The 15,691-nt window shown below is 44.3% G+C and overlaps 1 protein-coding gene across 1 annotated transcript in view; it reads right to left on the bottom strand.

Moving 5' to 3' along the window:
* The window catches only part of SLC14A2 (solute carrier family 14 member 2), a 483,794-nt gene that overhangs the window by 129,802 nt on the left and 338,301 nt on the right, over window positions 1-15,691 (bottom strand).

The following is a 15,691-nucleotide window of genomic DNA, read 5'->3' as shown; positions in this document are numbered from 1 at the left end:
ACCTGTCCCAGGTGTTCTGGTGGCTGGTCTCCTTTCCCACTCCAGGTAGCTGCTCACATGTGATCCATCATTGAGGCTGCCCTTCCCCACACCTTGTCTAACACAGCTTCCACTTGCCGATAGCACTCTGGATCACTCTTCCTTGTTTTACTTTCTCTACAGTACCCAATGCCTCTTGACTTCGTATTTATTTGTGTTTGACCATATCTCCCCACCAGAATATCAGCCCTTGAGAACAGGACCTTTGGCTGGGGTGTCCACAGCTGAGTCAGCTGTACATGGCGGGCACATAGTGTATATTCATGTGATATGTACCTTCCGAGTGTGGCCCCGGTTCCAGCGCACTGGGCGACTAAGAAAGGAGGGGGGCAAATCATGCAGGGAGGAGGGGAGCCTGGGGTATAGAAGAGCCAGCCACACTCAATCCCCACTTTGTGGTAAGGGCATTGGAAGTTACTCACTTGGTCTAAAACATGGAGAGGATGCCCTTCCTTGCCTTTTCCATCTGACAGAGCCACAGAGAGTTTTCTGGGACCCAATTCACTCTCTTCTGTCTGCTGCTATCTTCCAAGCCCAAGGAAGGGCTGAAGTAATGATGAAAGACACCTATGGACCAGAGCCTGGTACTGGGAGCCCTGTATAGGTAATGGATCTGCCACTGACAAATTACGTCACTTCTCTGGCTTGTGTTTTTAAATCTGCAGGATGAAAGGATTTTTCTAGAACACCTCGAAATCTGAGTGTTTGATTTTATTATGAAAAGGGATGTGAGATGCAAATTAATGCCAAGTCCTTCTATGAAGGCTAAGTAATACTTACCGCACTGTCAGGGGCCCTTGAGAAACTCCCAAATCTATCTGTGACTGTGCACCCTTTTCCTCACCTATCTGAGGCCCCCTCCCCTTGTGCATATACTGCATAAGGACCTGTTCCCCCCACAAAGCTCGAGGGTAGCCCCAGCCTCTGCTTCCTCACTGTTCTTTGATTCCCACCTTGAACACCTTCAGTGCCACCCATCCTGACTCAGCCTTAGGGTCAGCAGGCCCCACCACCCACATTACCTGAGTTTCTCTTCACTCATCCAGTGGCCTTCTCTGTCCTAAATAACCCCTCAAGCTGCTGTTTGGAGGCAGAAAGTACTGCCCCCTGTTAATGGTTGACCCTGACTGTGGGGTATCAGGGAGAAAGTGTCTGTGGTTGCCCTGGGGAGAGAAGGAAGAGATGAGATTGACAAAGGGCAGAGGGGGCACATGAGGCCTGTCACAATGTTTGGCCCAGCTGCACATGGCAGACAAGGCTGGTGAGAAGAGAGAAGGAAGAGCAGAATCTCATGGTTGTTAATATCAAGCTGGGCAGGGATCCTGGCTGTATGGGAGATAGCTTGGTGGACATAATGCTCACCTTGGGCCCGCAACATCCTGCCTCCTGCCACATGTAAACATAAGTAGCCATTCGAGTCTCCTTCTGAACCAACAAAGCAACACTATCCTTTTAAAATATTTCTCTGCCTTTCCCTCAGTGGTGTGGTTTGTGATGAAAGGCACACTCTCATTTTTCTTGGGTTGGAATTGGGCCCTGATCTCCAGTCCATAGGCCAGACTCTAAGCCAGATCATATCACTTTGCTTCTCCTTGGGGTTGGTCCTGACCCAGGGGTCCCTTGAATCCACTCGGAGAGACCTTCCTGTTGAGTTTGTCACTGAGAGCCACTGTTGCATATAAACCCATGGACCTGCCCTTCTCATCCTCCCACTCTTAATTAAATAGGGAAAACAAGTAAATTATTCCTTTCTTTAAAATAAAAAAGAAAAAAAAAAGATTCGTTCCTAGAACTCAGTTTCCCCTGATGTCACACAGTATGTCCTAGCCTTTCTGTTGCTTTATGATCCATGTCCTTCTCTGACTAATATTCCCCCAGCATACTACCCATCCAAGCCAATATTGTCCAGGAAACCATGGCACACATCATGAATGACTGTGGTCACTAATAATCAGGACCTACTACCCAAGGTAGAAAGCATCACCTTTGTTTAGGATGGGGCTCATCTCAGGGTCTCTTGCTTATATCTTTGACCTTCTGAACCTTGGCCCAGAGACCAACTAGCCAACAGTGGTTCTGTCAACCATTCCAGTTCTGTATGATTCCTCTGGAATTTAATCTCCTGGGGGATAGAGACACATGTCTCTCCTGGTCTTGCCTGTTTACCCCTATCTGCTCCCTGGCACTGGACCCCTGGAACGCCTGGTGCTGCTGGTGGCCTGGATGACTCTTGTGGTCACCTCATTCCTGTATCCTCTATAGCAGAGGGTGACAAGACATCAGTTCCAGAAGGTGGTAGTCAGATGGACAAAATGACTTCCACACAGGGTCCCCCCTCCCATCTTTGGGGTGAAATGCAGATGAGGGTAAATGTGGGGAAAGCCAGCTTATGCCAGGAAAACTGGCCTGGCAAAATCCACAGCCGTCAGACACCCAGAAGTGCCAAATTTCAAAGTCACCACCCTGCCTTCCTGTGGAGCCACTTGCCCACAGTGACCACACTCACCACTGTACCCTTCAGATAGTTTCTGCTTCCTGAGTTCTTTATCCCAGAGCCCCACACCTCCCCATCAAGCTGACTCATTTCCCTTTCTCATCTCCCAACATAGAGGACAAATGCTAGATGATTTGCCTCTGGCTGGGCTAAGGTTGAGCGTCATTCCGACAGCATCTGGTGAGAAGAGGGCCTTCTCAAGTGGTCTGGGTGCTGCTGCTCCAGCATGAGTAAGTCTCTCCTTTTTGGGGAGCTCTGATCCCTGGACCCCATCTGCTGCAGCTCTGGGCTTTGCACATCACACTGTGGCTTTTCCTGAAGAGGTTTTCACAAGTTCAGAGCAGTCCTGGGTATCAGGGAGTTGAAATTATTTTTACCCATGTGCAGCTAAAATAGCCGTCTGCCGTTGCACCACCCAATTCTCCATCTGGAGATCCCCCCCCCTTTCAATTCTTCATATTAAAAAAAAAAATCACTATGTTGGTGCAAAGAAAGGTATCATGTGTTCATGTCTATCCTGCCTGCGGTGGGAGCTGTCCTAGAGTAGAGAGTAGATTTAGAGCTACTCATTGCCAATTCCAAGCTCTATTAATTATTGGTTCTAGGCCCATGGTTGTTCCTTATTCTAGGACTATCTATCTTATCTAAAATCCTAAGCCCAGCTCATGTCACCTCCTCCATGGAACTTTTCTGATTACTCTAGTCCTCACTCTTCTGACATCTCCATGGCAGAAATGGACATCTCCTTAGCAATCGTCCTTCATTTTCTTCTTTTGCCTCAGTTGTACTGTCTTTGTACTTCTCAGCTCAGAGACAACAGGACTTTGCCTCATGTTGATCTTGCAGCTTCCATAGAACCCAGCCTAGATGTGTCCTCAGTAAAGTCTTAGGAAGTCTGATAATTCCTTTGCTTCATTCAAGACCCTCAGATCTTTCCTTGAATGGCTCATATTTTCACCACACTCAGACCCCTTTGTCAATTAAATTATTAAAATTCAATACAGTGCACATATTCTATTTTGCCAAAGGTCTTCACGACTGCTAGAGTATGGAGGTAATATCTCTCAGCCCATCACCTGTGTAATGACCAGCTCAAGGGAGATGCTCAATGAATGATTTTGATTTAAATTAAGGTGATAATGGAACCATTCAATTGATAAACATCTGCTAGGATCCTAATAAGTGCCAGGCCCCTTGGCAGGTGCTGGAGACTGATAAATGAATAAATCACAGTTCTTACCTTCACAGAGCTCACAGTCTAGTGGAAGAGATAGATGGTGGACATATCAATATTTCAATGTGATTCCAGAGGAGGGAGCAATGAACTCATTATGGGCTTAAATTTTTCTGATGCCAGAACTTGAAGTTTTGGGGAAAGGATGCAAGAACGCACAAAAGTGGAAGAGTCTGGTAGACTCAGGGAGCATCTGTGGTTCTGTGTGGCTGGGGCAGTGCTGAGAGGTTGGCCTGGAGAGGTAGGAAGGCCAGGACAAGGAGCCCTACCCTGCTCAGCTAGTGGCTCCCACTACAGCTCTCCTTGATCCTTTCTTCCAGTTGCAATGTGTGCACTTATTCATCTTAATTTCTCTTTGGTAACAATGTCAATGGATTGTCCTCTGTGAAGTGGGACTTCCCTTGCTATGCCTTAAATTGTTCATTTCCATTTTTCCATGGGGTTTGGTGTAATAGGTCCAGCTCCCCTGATTGCCATCAATCCAGTAACATGTCCTTTGAAAAAACAGGACACATATGGAAAAACATTAGAAAACTGGGCATGTTAAGGTATGTCCATCTACCTCATTCATGACTTTGGACAATTACTTTAACACCTCTAAGCCTCAGTGGTTTTTTTTTTAACCCGAAAATCAGGGAAAATAAGACTAGACCCACTTACCTTATTGGATGACTATGAAACTCAATTATAACAATAGATGCAAAAAAGCCTTGAAATACATAAAACTGGATGCAAATGCAAGGGCTTATTATCCTGATGGAAGGAGACAGCCAAGCTTTCCTCTCATGAAGACTCCTTTGCCAGGCTGTACAAACTTCAGGGAGATCCCGTGGTCTCCCATAGCAACCTGCCTGATCATCCCGCCAGCATTTTTGCCTCCATGTAAGGTGGCACTTGCTCATTAGGCATAACAAATTACCCACGCTCCATTGGGGTGTAGATGGAATGCTGTGAAGTGGAATAGATCTCTTCCCCTCTGCTCCCCTCCCTATCTCTTTTCATGTTCGCAAGTATTTCTAAAACAAGCTGTCTCCTGTCTGGGGAAGGCAAAGCTGAGGCTGCGCAGAGGTGGTGTGCGGGATTTGGGAAGGCAGCTGCTCCAGGCTTCTTCTCAAATGCTGCCCACGGCTCAGCTGGCTCTGATCCTGCCCTGTTTATGGCACATCTGAATATCAGTTGTTTGCATAAATGGTAAGCCCAACACGTCACAGACCTTCCTTTCAGGCACTGGAGTTTATGGGCTCCAGAGAGCCATTGGGGACAGAGCATTAATGGAGCAGAAGACAAATTTCTAGTTCTTTACCTGCTCCAATCTAGAGGATGGTAAAGGAGCCGCTTGTGGGCATATTTCTGTCCCTTGGTCCATTTTGCTTCTGCTCAAGTTCCCCATAGTCCAAGGCCTCGCTGTGAAGTACAGAGAATTGTCAGGGTAGGAAGAAAGATGGGGCAGGGCAGATTGTTGACATAAGACTGATCAAGAGTGCTGCTCTCTCTCCTCTCCCTGGAGCCCCTTTTCACCTTTGTCTGGGTGCACAGGGGTTTACAATTCCCATGCAGATGCCCCAGAGTGCCCTCCAGGCCTGTTCCCATAGCTTAGGCTCCTAGGCCCTAGCTCTGTCTAGGTCATTATCAAGGAGACGAAAGATCACCAAATGATGAGGCTAGAGACCTGCTTTTTACTTCTGGGTTAAGTAGCTTCATTCATCTAAGCTCTAGCTTGTGTACAATGAGAGCCTTGGGATGGGAAAACTTATTCCATTTGACTCTAAAGATCCTTTTCCTTCTTTCCTCTACTATTCTTCTTTCCTTACCTAAAATCATTTTTCCTGTGGTTATATCTCTTGGCCCCTTGTCCGTCACTAAAGGAAACCTTGCTCATAGGCTATTAGGAAAAGCTAGTGGGGTCACAAAGGGTCCTTACGGCAGCCTCAGCACCACCCTCTCACCCTGTCCCCAGTCTGAGCCCAGGCTGACAGTACACCTCAGGCCAGCTTCCTCTGTTCTAAGAGTGCCCCTGACACCTGTCTTTGTACCCAGTGCTCTCCTGGGTCATCTCTAATTGTTTGAATTTGGCAATCCCACCTCCCACAAATAAATTGTAGAGTTCCCTGACACCTGCAGTCAGGTTGACACCAGGTGGAGCTCTTGGAAGCTTCTCAATCACAATATTTTGGGTAATTGATTAGTTGGAAAAGACGCCAATTTCTGGGTTACGAAGTCTCTTTTTTGAATCCATTTTCCTACCCTCTCCTATGCACATTTCAGTCTTATCCTCCTCTCTCCACCTAAGGCCAACCTTTTTGGTCTTCCATCCCAGCCAGGGCCTTGTAGGCCTCATGGACTTTGTCATTATCCACCTGCTATGCAGCCCTTCTGGTACCCAAAGTCCTCTTCTACAAGAAGTCTTCCTGGGTCTGAGCAATACACAGCTGGTTTCAACTTTTTTTCTTAATTAAAATCCTTCACAGTACATATGTATTTTACAGGGTACTATCACGGAGGTCACTTCATAGACATCACCTCCCCCATTTTAAAGGTGAGTAAAATGAGGGTCTAGGTTGTCACCAGATGGGGCCCAAGGGGCAGGGCAGGGATTCAGATGCAGTTCTGGGTTCCAAGCTAAGAGCTCTCTCTCTGGTGCAGCATCGGATGTGAAACTCAAGCATCTGTGGAGCTTGTGGTTGTTCCCATTGCCTGGCTTAGTTTATTCTAGAGCAGTTTGACTCCCCTTCCATGGCTCTCTCTTGACAAGATATCAAAGGAGTTGTTGGAGAAATTGCTGCAGAATAAAACAGTCTAGGAGGGTACTGGAGGCATGGGCATGGGGCATTTCAAGGACACAGTCAGGCTTTAGATGTCCCTGAGAACATTTTCCCTGAGAGTACATTTTATAGGTAAGGATCTAGCCCTCTAATGTTAGAAGCAAGGACTTGCTAAACATGAGGAAGACCGTAAAGGAACCCTTCTGCTTCTTAAGCCAAAAGAAATAGTGATTTTTCCTTTTGTTTTCCTTTTGCTTAGCTCAGATGGTAACAAAGTCTTGGCTTTGCTACTCTAAGAACTAATTGCTCTGGTAGCCGCCTCTAAGCAGGATAAGAAGTCCTGACCTGTTGGCCAGTATTCTAAACAGAAAGGGGTTAGAAAATGCCTCCTGCTCAGGTTGGCTCAGAAGGATCCAGAGATCATAGTAGGAAATGGAATAGTTCCTGACTTGAGAAGGTTGGGCATAGGCTGGTGTGTATTCTCTAAATTTTTGACCAACAGCAGAGTAGCCAGCCTGTAGGAAGAATGGAAATCCAGGTTCACCTTGCTTTGGTGACATGCAGAAGCATCCAAGAGAGCAAATAAAACTAACGGCTGTCATTGAGAGCTTAAAATATATCAGGCAGTGTGTAAAGCGTTTATGTAGATTATCTCATTTTTATCTGCATCACAACCTCATAAGTTAGGTTCCATTGTTACTAAATTATGCAGATGAGGAGACTGAGCCATAGAAATTTAAACAATGTGCCCACAGTCATCAACTAGTCATTGAGGGATTTAAAATCAGTCCGAAACAAAAAATCAGTCAGGCTTCTATGCCGGATTTAACTATTAAGCTCTTTGGTTTTTCAAGGCTCAGGTAAGGTTCTTCTGTAAAAGAGCCTGTCCACGGACTTATTTTCACCAGCAAGAGCTCTCCTCTTCCAGGCTATTGACTGCTGGGGCAGAACCCATGTCAGAGGTGAAGGCAACTTCAGGCAAAAAGAAAGGCATAGCCCTGCAGTTTTAGAGATTCAGTTTGATTGGATTTGCTTCATTGTGATCCAATTCAATTCATCTTAGATCCCATGTATTCGGTATTCCCGGTGTGTCAGTAGTTTTCTCTGTCTCAAATGAAGTTGAGTCAATCCATAAATAATTTTCAAAACTCTCAAAAGTTTGGATAATCTGACATAGCAATTCTTTTCCTAGGAGCTTATTCTAAGAGCATAATCTTGGGTGTTCCCGTCGTGGTGCAGCGGAAACAAATCTGACTAGGAACCACGAGGTTGAGGGTTCTAAAAAAGAACATAATCTTGAATGTATGAGAATATTAGCTATGAAGAAGCTCCTCTTTGTTTATTAAAAAGTAAAAGGCAATATAAATGTCTTAGGGATAGCTGCCAAGCACTGGATATAGCTGATATAGGTGTTACACGGCCTGGTGACATAGTGGCCATGTAGGCTGAGACCAGTAAGGCAGGAGTGAAGCCAGTCAGTGTATTACCTTTAGTTCTAGAAGGAATATGCCAAAAGTCCCCAAGCTTTGTCTCAATAATATTTTTTATAGCACCCTTAGGCCAAAGTAAATGCCTCCTAGTTAGATTTAAATATCTAGGTCCAAGAAGCTACTTAGTATTTAGGGCCTAACAACTTAATGGCTGTTTGAAAAAAAATATTACACGTAAACTAAAAGAAGAAATAATGTTTATATTTTATTATTATTTTTAAAATTTCGCTTTTTATTTTATTTTATTTTTGCTTTTTAGGGCCACACCTGTGGCATATGAAAGTTCCTAGACTAGGCGTCAAATCAGAGCTATATCTGCAGGTCTACACCACAGCCACAGAAACGCAGGATCCAAGCTGTGTCTATGACCTATACTACAGCTCAGAGCAATGCTGGATCCTTAACCCACTGAGCAAGACCAGGGATCGAACCCTCAACCTCATGAATACTAGTCAGATTCATTTCCACTGCACCACAACAGTAATTCCCTATAGTTTGTTCTTAATCATAATTATTTACTATTGGAATGGATGTATCTGATGGGCATGGAGCAATTAGTCAAACCCTGGAATCTGATTGGATATTACCACCCTCATTTCCTGTTTCATTCTGGTTTTTGTGTGGTACTTTCTTTTTTAACATAGCAACCAATGAAAACTCAGCTTTGCAAATATATGAAAATTTTGGGGTTACAAAGTCTTTTTTGAATCCATTTTCCTACACTCTCCTATGCACCTTTCAGTCTTATCCTCCTCTCTCCACCTAAGGCCAACCTTTTTGGTCTTCCATCCCAGCCAGGGCCTTGTAGGCCTCATGGACTTTGTCATTATCCACCTGCTATGCAGCCCTTCTGGTACCCAAAGTCCTCTTCTACAAGAAGTCTTCCTGGGTCTGAGCAATACACAGCTGGTTTCAACTTTTTTTCTTAATTAAAATCCTTCACAGTACATATGTATTTTACAGGGTTACTATCACGGAGGTCACTTCATAGACATCACCTCCCCCATTTTAAAGGTGAGTAAAATGAGGGTCTAGGTTGTCACCAGCAGGGGGCAGGGCAGGGGTATCATGGGTAGGGTGATCTCATGTTATAATTTTGAACTTCCTCAAGCTGGTAGTTTGTACAGTATCTGACAAGATTGAGTATCACAGTGTATTCCTTGAGAATTCAGAACATCTTACAGTGTCCTTATGGTACCCTGGGGTTCCTTAGCACACAGTTTGGGGACTGCAGAAGTATGTCTTCTATTTTGTTGAAGCAAATGACCTTCTTCATTTGTCCCTTTTGCTCTAGCTTTTGAAAGACATATTGGTACAAGAAATATTTCTCTTCTCTCTTGACTGTAGCAAAAGAGTCCAAGTCCAAGTCCAAGAGCATGATAAATAGCAACAGACGCTTAGCCTCAGTTTCAGGGCACAGACTCCATCTAAAGAGAAAGCAGCTTCCACTCAGCTCCATCATAAGGCCTAATGGGAATGTTTTGAAGGCCATGGTTTTAAAGGAAATCAGAGAATACAGACTTTTTACATGAAGTCGCCCAATATTGAGATACTGGCCACAAATTCTAGCATATTATTTATATATATATTGGGTAGGTCAATACTATGCTGCCCCAAACAAAACATATGTCTATAGGTGGTATTTTGTTTGTGAGTCACCAGGTTGGGACACATAATGAGAAATGGCATTATTAATAAACACATAATCCCGGGGCACACGTTCATGATGTATTTAGTTAAAAAAAAGGTAACTAACAAAATTCATTGCACCATTCTTATAAAAGCTTTTTTATGGATAGTGAGGGAACTAAAAGGATATATAACCAAGGGGTTAAAATAGTTATTTCTGGGTAGGGAATCATGGATGATTTTATTTTTTTCTTTTTCTTTTCTCTGTATTTTCTTTCTTTTCTTCTCCCCTTCCTTCCTTCCTTCCTTTCTTTCTTTTTCTTTCTTTCTTCTTTTTTGTCTTTTGTCTTCTTAGGGCCATACCCCAGGCATGCGAAGGTTCCTAGGCAAGGGGTTGGATCTGAGCTGTAGCCACTGGCCTATGCCACAGCCGCATCAATGCCAGATCTGATCCAAGTCTCTGAACTGCACCACAGCTCACAGCAATGCTGGATCCTTAACCCAGGGAGCAAAGCCAGGGATCAAACCTGCAACCTCATGGTCCCTAGTTGGATTTGTTTCTGCTGCACCACTACTGGTACTCCTCTTTTTTCTGTGTTTTCTAAGTTATTTTTTATAATAACCAGTGTAACCAACATTTTTGTTTTGTTTTGTATTTTTTTAAAAAAGAAACCTAGAATAATTACTATGAGTAAGACATTATGAATCACACAAAAAAATACAAATCAAAATATGCAAAAAACAGTTCCTGGTTTTATAGAAACTTGTTAATGAATGGGACAGAAACAACATGTATTACCAATGATGTATTAATTGACAAAACACAAGGGAGAGCGGCATGACTATATCTAAGTTAATTGATGGGCTCGGAATAGGAAGAGAATTGGAGAGTAGAAGTGTCATGAAGGAAGCTGTGTGTGGTATCCCCAAGACTACCCCCAGATCCGGTGATTCAGGACTCATAATATACTCGCACTCAGGGCTAAAGTTTATTACAGCAAAAAGAATATAAAGCAAAAACAGCACAGGAAGAAGGACCATGGGGCAAAGTCTTGAGGAAACCAATATTGAGGTTTCAAGGTCTCCTCTCTCAGTGGAGTCACTGAGGACATGCTTAATTCCTCCAGTGTTGAATTAAACAACACACGTAAAGTGGTATCTACCAGGGAAGCTCATTGGAGATGCAGAGCTCAGGGTTTTATTGATCACATAGACAACCTCTGCCCAGCATGTACCAAAATTCCAGACTCCTGGAGGGAGGCAGGTATTCAGCATAAACCATGTTGCTCTTAACACACATTTTAGGCATAGGGAGCCTCCCTTAGTAGTTAGGCAATGGTGGGGACATTTCTAAAATCCAAGTTTCTGGACACCAGCCAAGGGCCAATCTTGCAGGCAGGTCTTTCTAAAGATGGTGATTCAGGCCTGCTTAGTTATCACTTTACTGCATAGAAGTCTCCATGGCAGGAAATGGCAGGAGATTTGAGCAGGATCATGATTTAGGGAAGTAAAGAGAAAAAGAAGAATGTGCTCCAGGTACTCATAAAATACTCACAAAACCAAACTTCTTTTCAGAGAATCTTAAATTTAAAAGATTCATAAAAGTCAATTAGTCTAATTGCCTAATTTCCAAAGGGCAAGCATATAACATTAGTGGGATGCAAAATGATTTTAGGCCATCTATTGATGAATAGTTTGTATTTTAATGTTTATATATTTATTTCAATGTGCATTTTATATGATATAAAATTAATAAAAATATTTTATAATATATTATAGATAATATGTATATATGTATCTATCTAGCTATGATCTTCATAAACCCTGCTACTATAGGTATATTTAGGGTAAGGCTAATTTTTTTAAAAAGTGTGCCAATTATTTATTTTATTTTATTTATTTTTTTAGGGCTGCATCTGCAGCATATGGAGGTTCCTAGGCTAGGAATCAGAGCTACAGCTGCCAGCCTAAACCACAGCCACAGCAACGCCAGATCCTAGCTGCGTCTGCGAACTACCCCACATCTCATGGCAATGCCAGATCCCTAACTCACTGAGCAAGGCCAGGGATGAAACCTGCATCCTCATGGATAGCAGTCAAATTTGCTTCTGCTGAGCCAAGACAGGAACTCCAAAAAAGTGAGCCAATTTAAAGACACATATTAAGTAGCAAATAAAGATAAAATGACGTATATTAAATAATGAATATTAAATAATACTGAATAAACAACAGTGCAGAAATCAGAGGCCATGTCCAAGCCCTGAGAGCAGTAGGGGACCAAATACCTGAGGCTGGGCCCATCCTCCCTCCCCCACCACGTTTTTATTTCTGTTATGGACCCTCCCAGTTTCATATGTTTCATCTATGAAGTAGTAGATCTGACCTAAACCTTTAGGTTACCGTCCAGGTCTGCTAGATAATACTTACTGATTCTATGAGATCTACTAATGTAAGTCAGTGGGCAAAGGGAACTCAATTTTCAGTTAATATTTCAAGAATTCTTTTTTCTCTTATATAAAACGAGATGTACCTTTACAGATGCTATTATTGTTTATCCTCTGTAAGAAGTTGATGGAGAAAAGAAAATACACAAATCATCCAGAAGTTTCCTGTTGTACAGCATTTTCGGTGTCTTAACTCTAACGTTCCCATTTCTCCATTCTCTCACTGAATTCTACTCTAATCCATTTTACCTTTGAGATGCTGTCATTGTGGAGCCAGCCAAATTCTCTATTTTCCCCTTGCTAATCTTTCAGGAGAGTCAGTGCTTGGTGACAATATTTGGGTTCTGATCATCTACTCTGGGTTCTACTGGGGACTTCCAAAGCCACTAACTGCAGTTCTCAGCCATGCCCCCTGGAACTCTAAGCCCACAGAGATTAGAAAACTTATTATTAAGCAGGGAAATGTACTTTGCAATAGTTCTGGAGGGAGTTCGTCTGTGGCGCAGAGGGTTAAGGATCTGGAGGGAGTTCGTCTGTGGCGCAGAGGGTTAAGGATCTGGCATTGTCCCTGCAGTGGCCTGGGTTGCTGCTGTGCTGTGGGTTCAATCCCTGGCCCCGGGAATTTCTGCATGTCATGGGAAACTCCCACAAATAAACAAACAATAGCAAACAATAGCCCTAGAGGCTATTTCAGGCAAAACAACTAAAAACTTAGGCTAGGCTTTCTGATTGCTGATGTCTGGGGGACCCCAAACAAAATACCCTTTCCTCTTTCATCTAACAAGCCCCTAGGATAGATGTACCTATTAATGTCTGTCAAAGGTCAGCCTGCTCTCAGGAAGAGGTCTCTGCCTTTCAAGGTTATTAATTCGTTTAGCAAACAAGTCCCTATTTTGTGTGGACCCTGGGAGCATAGCAGTCATCCTGGCACTGGTAACCTCTGTTCATGGGGGATTATGTCTCATCAAGGAGTCTCAGCCACAGGCAAAGTAGACCATCTAGTGGCCTCACACAACCTCACCTGCTGCTGTGGTCTCTGTCAATTCTCTCCTGTCTTTCAGATTTGAAACATCTAGATCTTCTCTTATCTGTAAGGCTTGGATGTCACAGTCATCAGACAGGGCTAGACCTGGTTCTTTGACTCTCTCAGGCCTAGAATTGCCTCTACCTACTTACACTTGAACCAGATTTTAAGGCTCTAAGCAACTGAAGCCTTTTCTGGGAAATCATTCTGCAGTTGTAGCCCCAAGAAATCCTGTCTTTGCTCAGCTCCCCAATGGACACTCATCCAGTCCATTCCTTCCCTAAGTAGCTAAGCTAGTGCCTGTAAACCTGCCACTTCCAGGTGGTCAATTGAACTACAGTGGGTACCTGATCCATCTCCTGGTTGGCCAGGTACCTGGAAAGGGCTCTTGGTTTGAGAGATTTGCGTAAAGGGCAATGAGACTTCAGTAGGTTAATCCGATCTCAGAATTGGGCTCATTGTCTTGTCAGTAATGGAGCAGACTGTGACACACATGTATAGCGGAATCACAGGAAAGGCAGGACACTGGCAAGGAGCAAAAGACTCCCGCTGGAAAGGCCTTGGGTCCCAGTACCCTTGGATTCTCATTTGTATTGTTGCCAGTCGAGGAGGCTCTGTTGCATTTGGGGCTGTGCCTCCTCATCCAAAGAGCTGAGATGAGACCTTTCTCCTCCTCCAGTCCTGTCCCTCTCACATGCTACTTCCTGTCTCTCTGGACTGGAATCCAACTAAATTCCTGATTCCTGGCTTCTTAATCTTAAAGGCTCTGTGGAATCTCTGCTGTATGCTCAGCTTAGCCCAGGTAGTACCAAGAAAGAACAGAAAGGGAGCAAGATGCCCAGGCCTGGCCCTCAGGGACCCCCCCACTCTGGCAGGACAGGTAAGGCCTATGTGCACCACTAGGCTTGGTAACCGCTCAAGTCAGCACCTGACTCACCCCCAGTGAGGTTTGTTCAGAGAAGGTGCTGTGTGAGGTCATTGCAAGTCAGGAACTGTGGTTGGTTGAAAGGAAAGGAAGTGACACCATGCTAGCTATAGAGTCCAGCATGACAAGTCTGAGGAAAGGAAGGAGGCTGGTTGAGGGGACCAGGAGCAAAGTCCCATTGGGGAGCTGGGGGATGGAGTGGCTTCACCCACTGTCCTTACACTGCCATTAAATCTGGGGAAGCAAAATGGGTGTGCCAAGCAACCTGTCCTCCCGGTCACTTCATCAGGCATGAATTGACCAGGATTAAAAAAAAAAAAAAGGAAAGTCCTCATTATGTGGTTGGAAATCCTCATACCAGAGATAAAATTTTATGAGTTGCCTATTGCTCAGCACCCCGTATTTTTGACATTCCTTGTTTCACATACAGTATTTTAAACACATGAGACACAGACATTACTGTTTTTTTATTTTTTTACCCTTTCATTTTTTTTTTCTTTCTGTCATGGCTTAGTGGGTAGCTCTGAAGTTTTTAATACTGAAGGGCCCATTTCATGTTATTTATTACCCTGCTTGCGTGAGAACTGAGGCCTATAAATCGTCAACACAGGCCGTCTAATTCCAGCAATGGTAAGGCTTCGTCACATGTAATTAAAAGATCCCAAAGCCATTGGAATGTAATGGATTTGGAAATGACACCATGGGGGCGCAGGGAGTAGGCCCAGGAAGAGTCGGCTGTATTTCAAAGGTTCTCTGGTGAGGTCTGGGATCGATGGGGCGGCCTGGCTGTGCTCCAGCAGGGCTGGCTGTCATGGGGATATAGGCAGGGTCTGGATTTGATCTGATGCTCGGCTCTGAGACCACTGCAGTTCCCACCTGTGTGAAGAGCACCCAGCTCTTGGCCTTGAAAACTCCTTCAGCCTGGAGGGATGGCAGTAAGCATCCTGTCTGGGTGGGAGAGTTTCTAGAACCTGGAAGTAACAGCCTTACAGACAGAGCCTGACCCCAGGATGGTGGGGTGGGAGAGGTCTTGGTTTCACCTTCCCCATGGGCACAAGGATGCTTTTATTCCTGGTCCCCAACTTTCTCCCTGAAGCTCCTTCTGTCTATTCAGACCTCCGTAGTTGTCTTTTGTCAGTACTGTGTTCTGCTGCAAAGTGTCTTTGAATCCCTGCATCTACTGCTCCGTCCTCTGAGCCCCCAGGGCACCATGTCTGTCCAGCTTTGGGACAGTCGAGTGCTGGGTATGGGTATTTGTTTACTGGCCTGCCTCCCCATCCCCACAAGCTCCTTAGGAACGAGGACTATGTTTAAGTTGTCTCTGACTCCAGTGGCTTTACACAGGCCTGTCACATAGTAGGTGGCAGTAAGGAAGAGAGAATAAAGATGGAAAAAGGGAGGAAAGAAAAAGACCAAAGGGAAAGAAGGAAGAAAGGAAGGAGGAGGGAGAGGGATTTTTGGTGATCCCTTTCCATCTCATGGCTTTAAACAATAAGGTAGCCAGGTTCCAAGATTGAAGCTATCTCTGCTTCCTGGTATTCTTATCTCTCATCACACCAGTGTTGCTGTTGGTGACCAATTCCATACCGCAGAAGTATGGTCATGTCCCTTCTGAGATTAGGTGATAAACAATACTGCAGCTTCTGTGTT

The sequence above is a fragment of the Sus scrofa genome, chromosome 1, assembly GCF_000003025.6.
Source record: "Sus scrofa isolate TJ Tabasco breed Duroc chromosome 1, Sscrofa11.1, whole genome shotgun sequence".
NCBI classification, from domain to species: domain Eukaryota; kingdom Metazoa; phylum Chordata; class Mammalia; order Artiodactyla; family Suidae; genus Sus; species Sus scrofa.
This window is presented reverse-complemented; position numbering and strand designations above follow the sequence as displayed.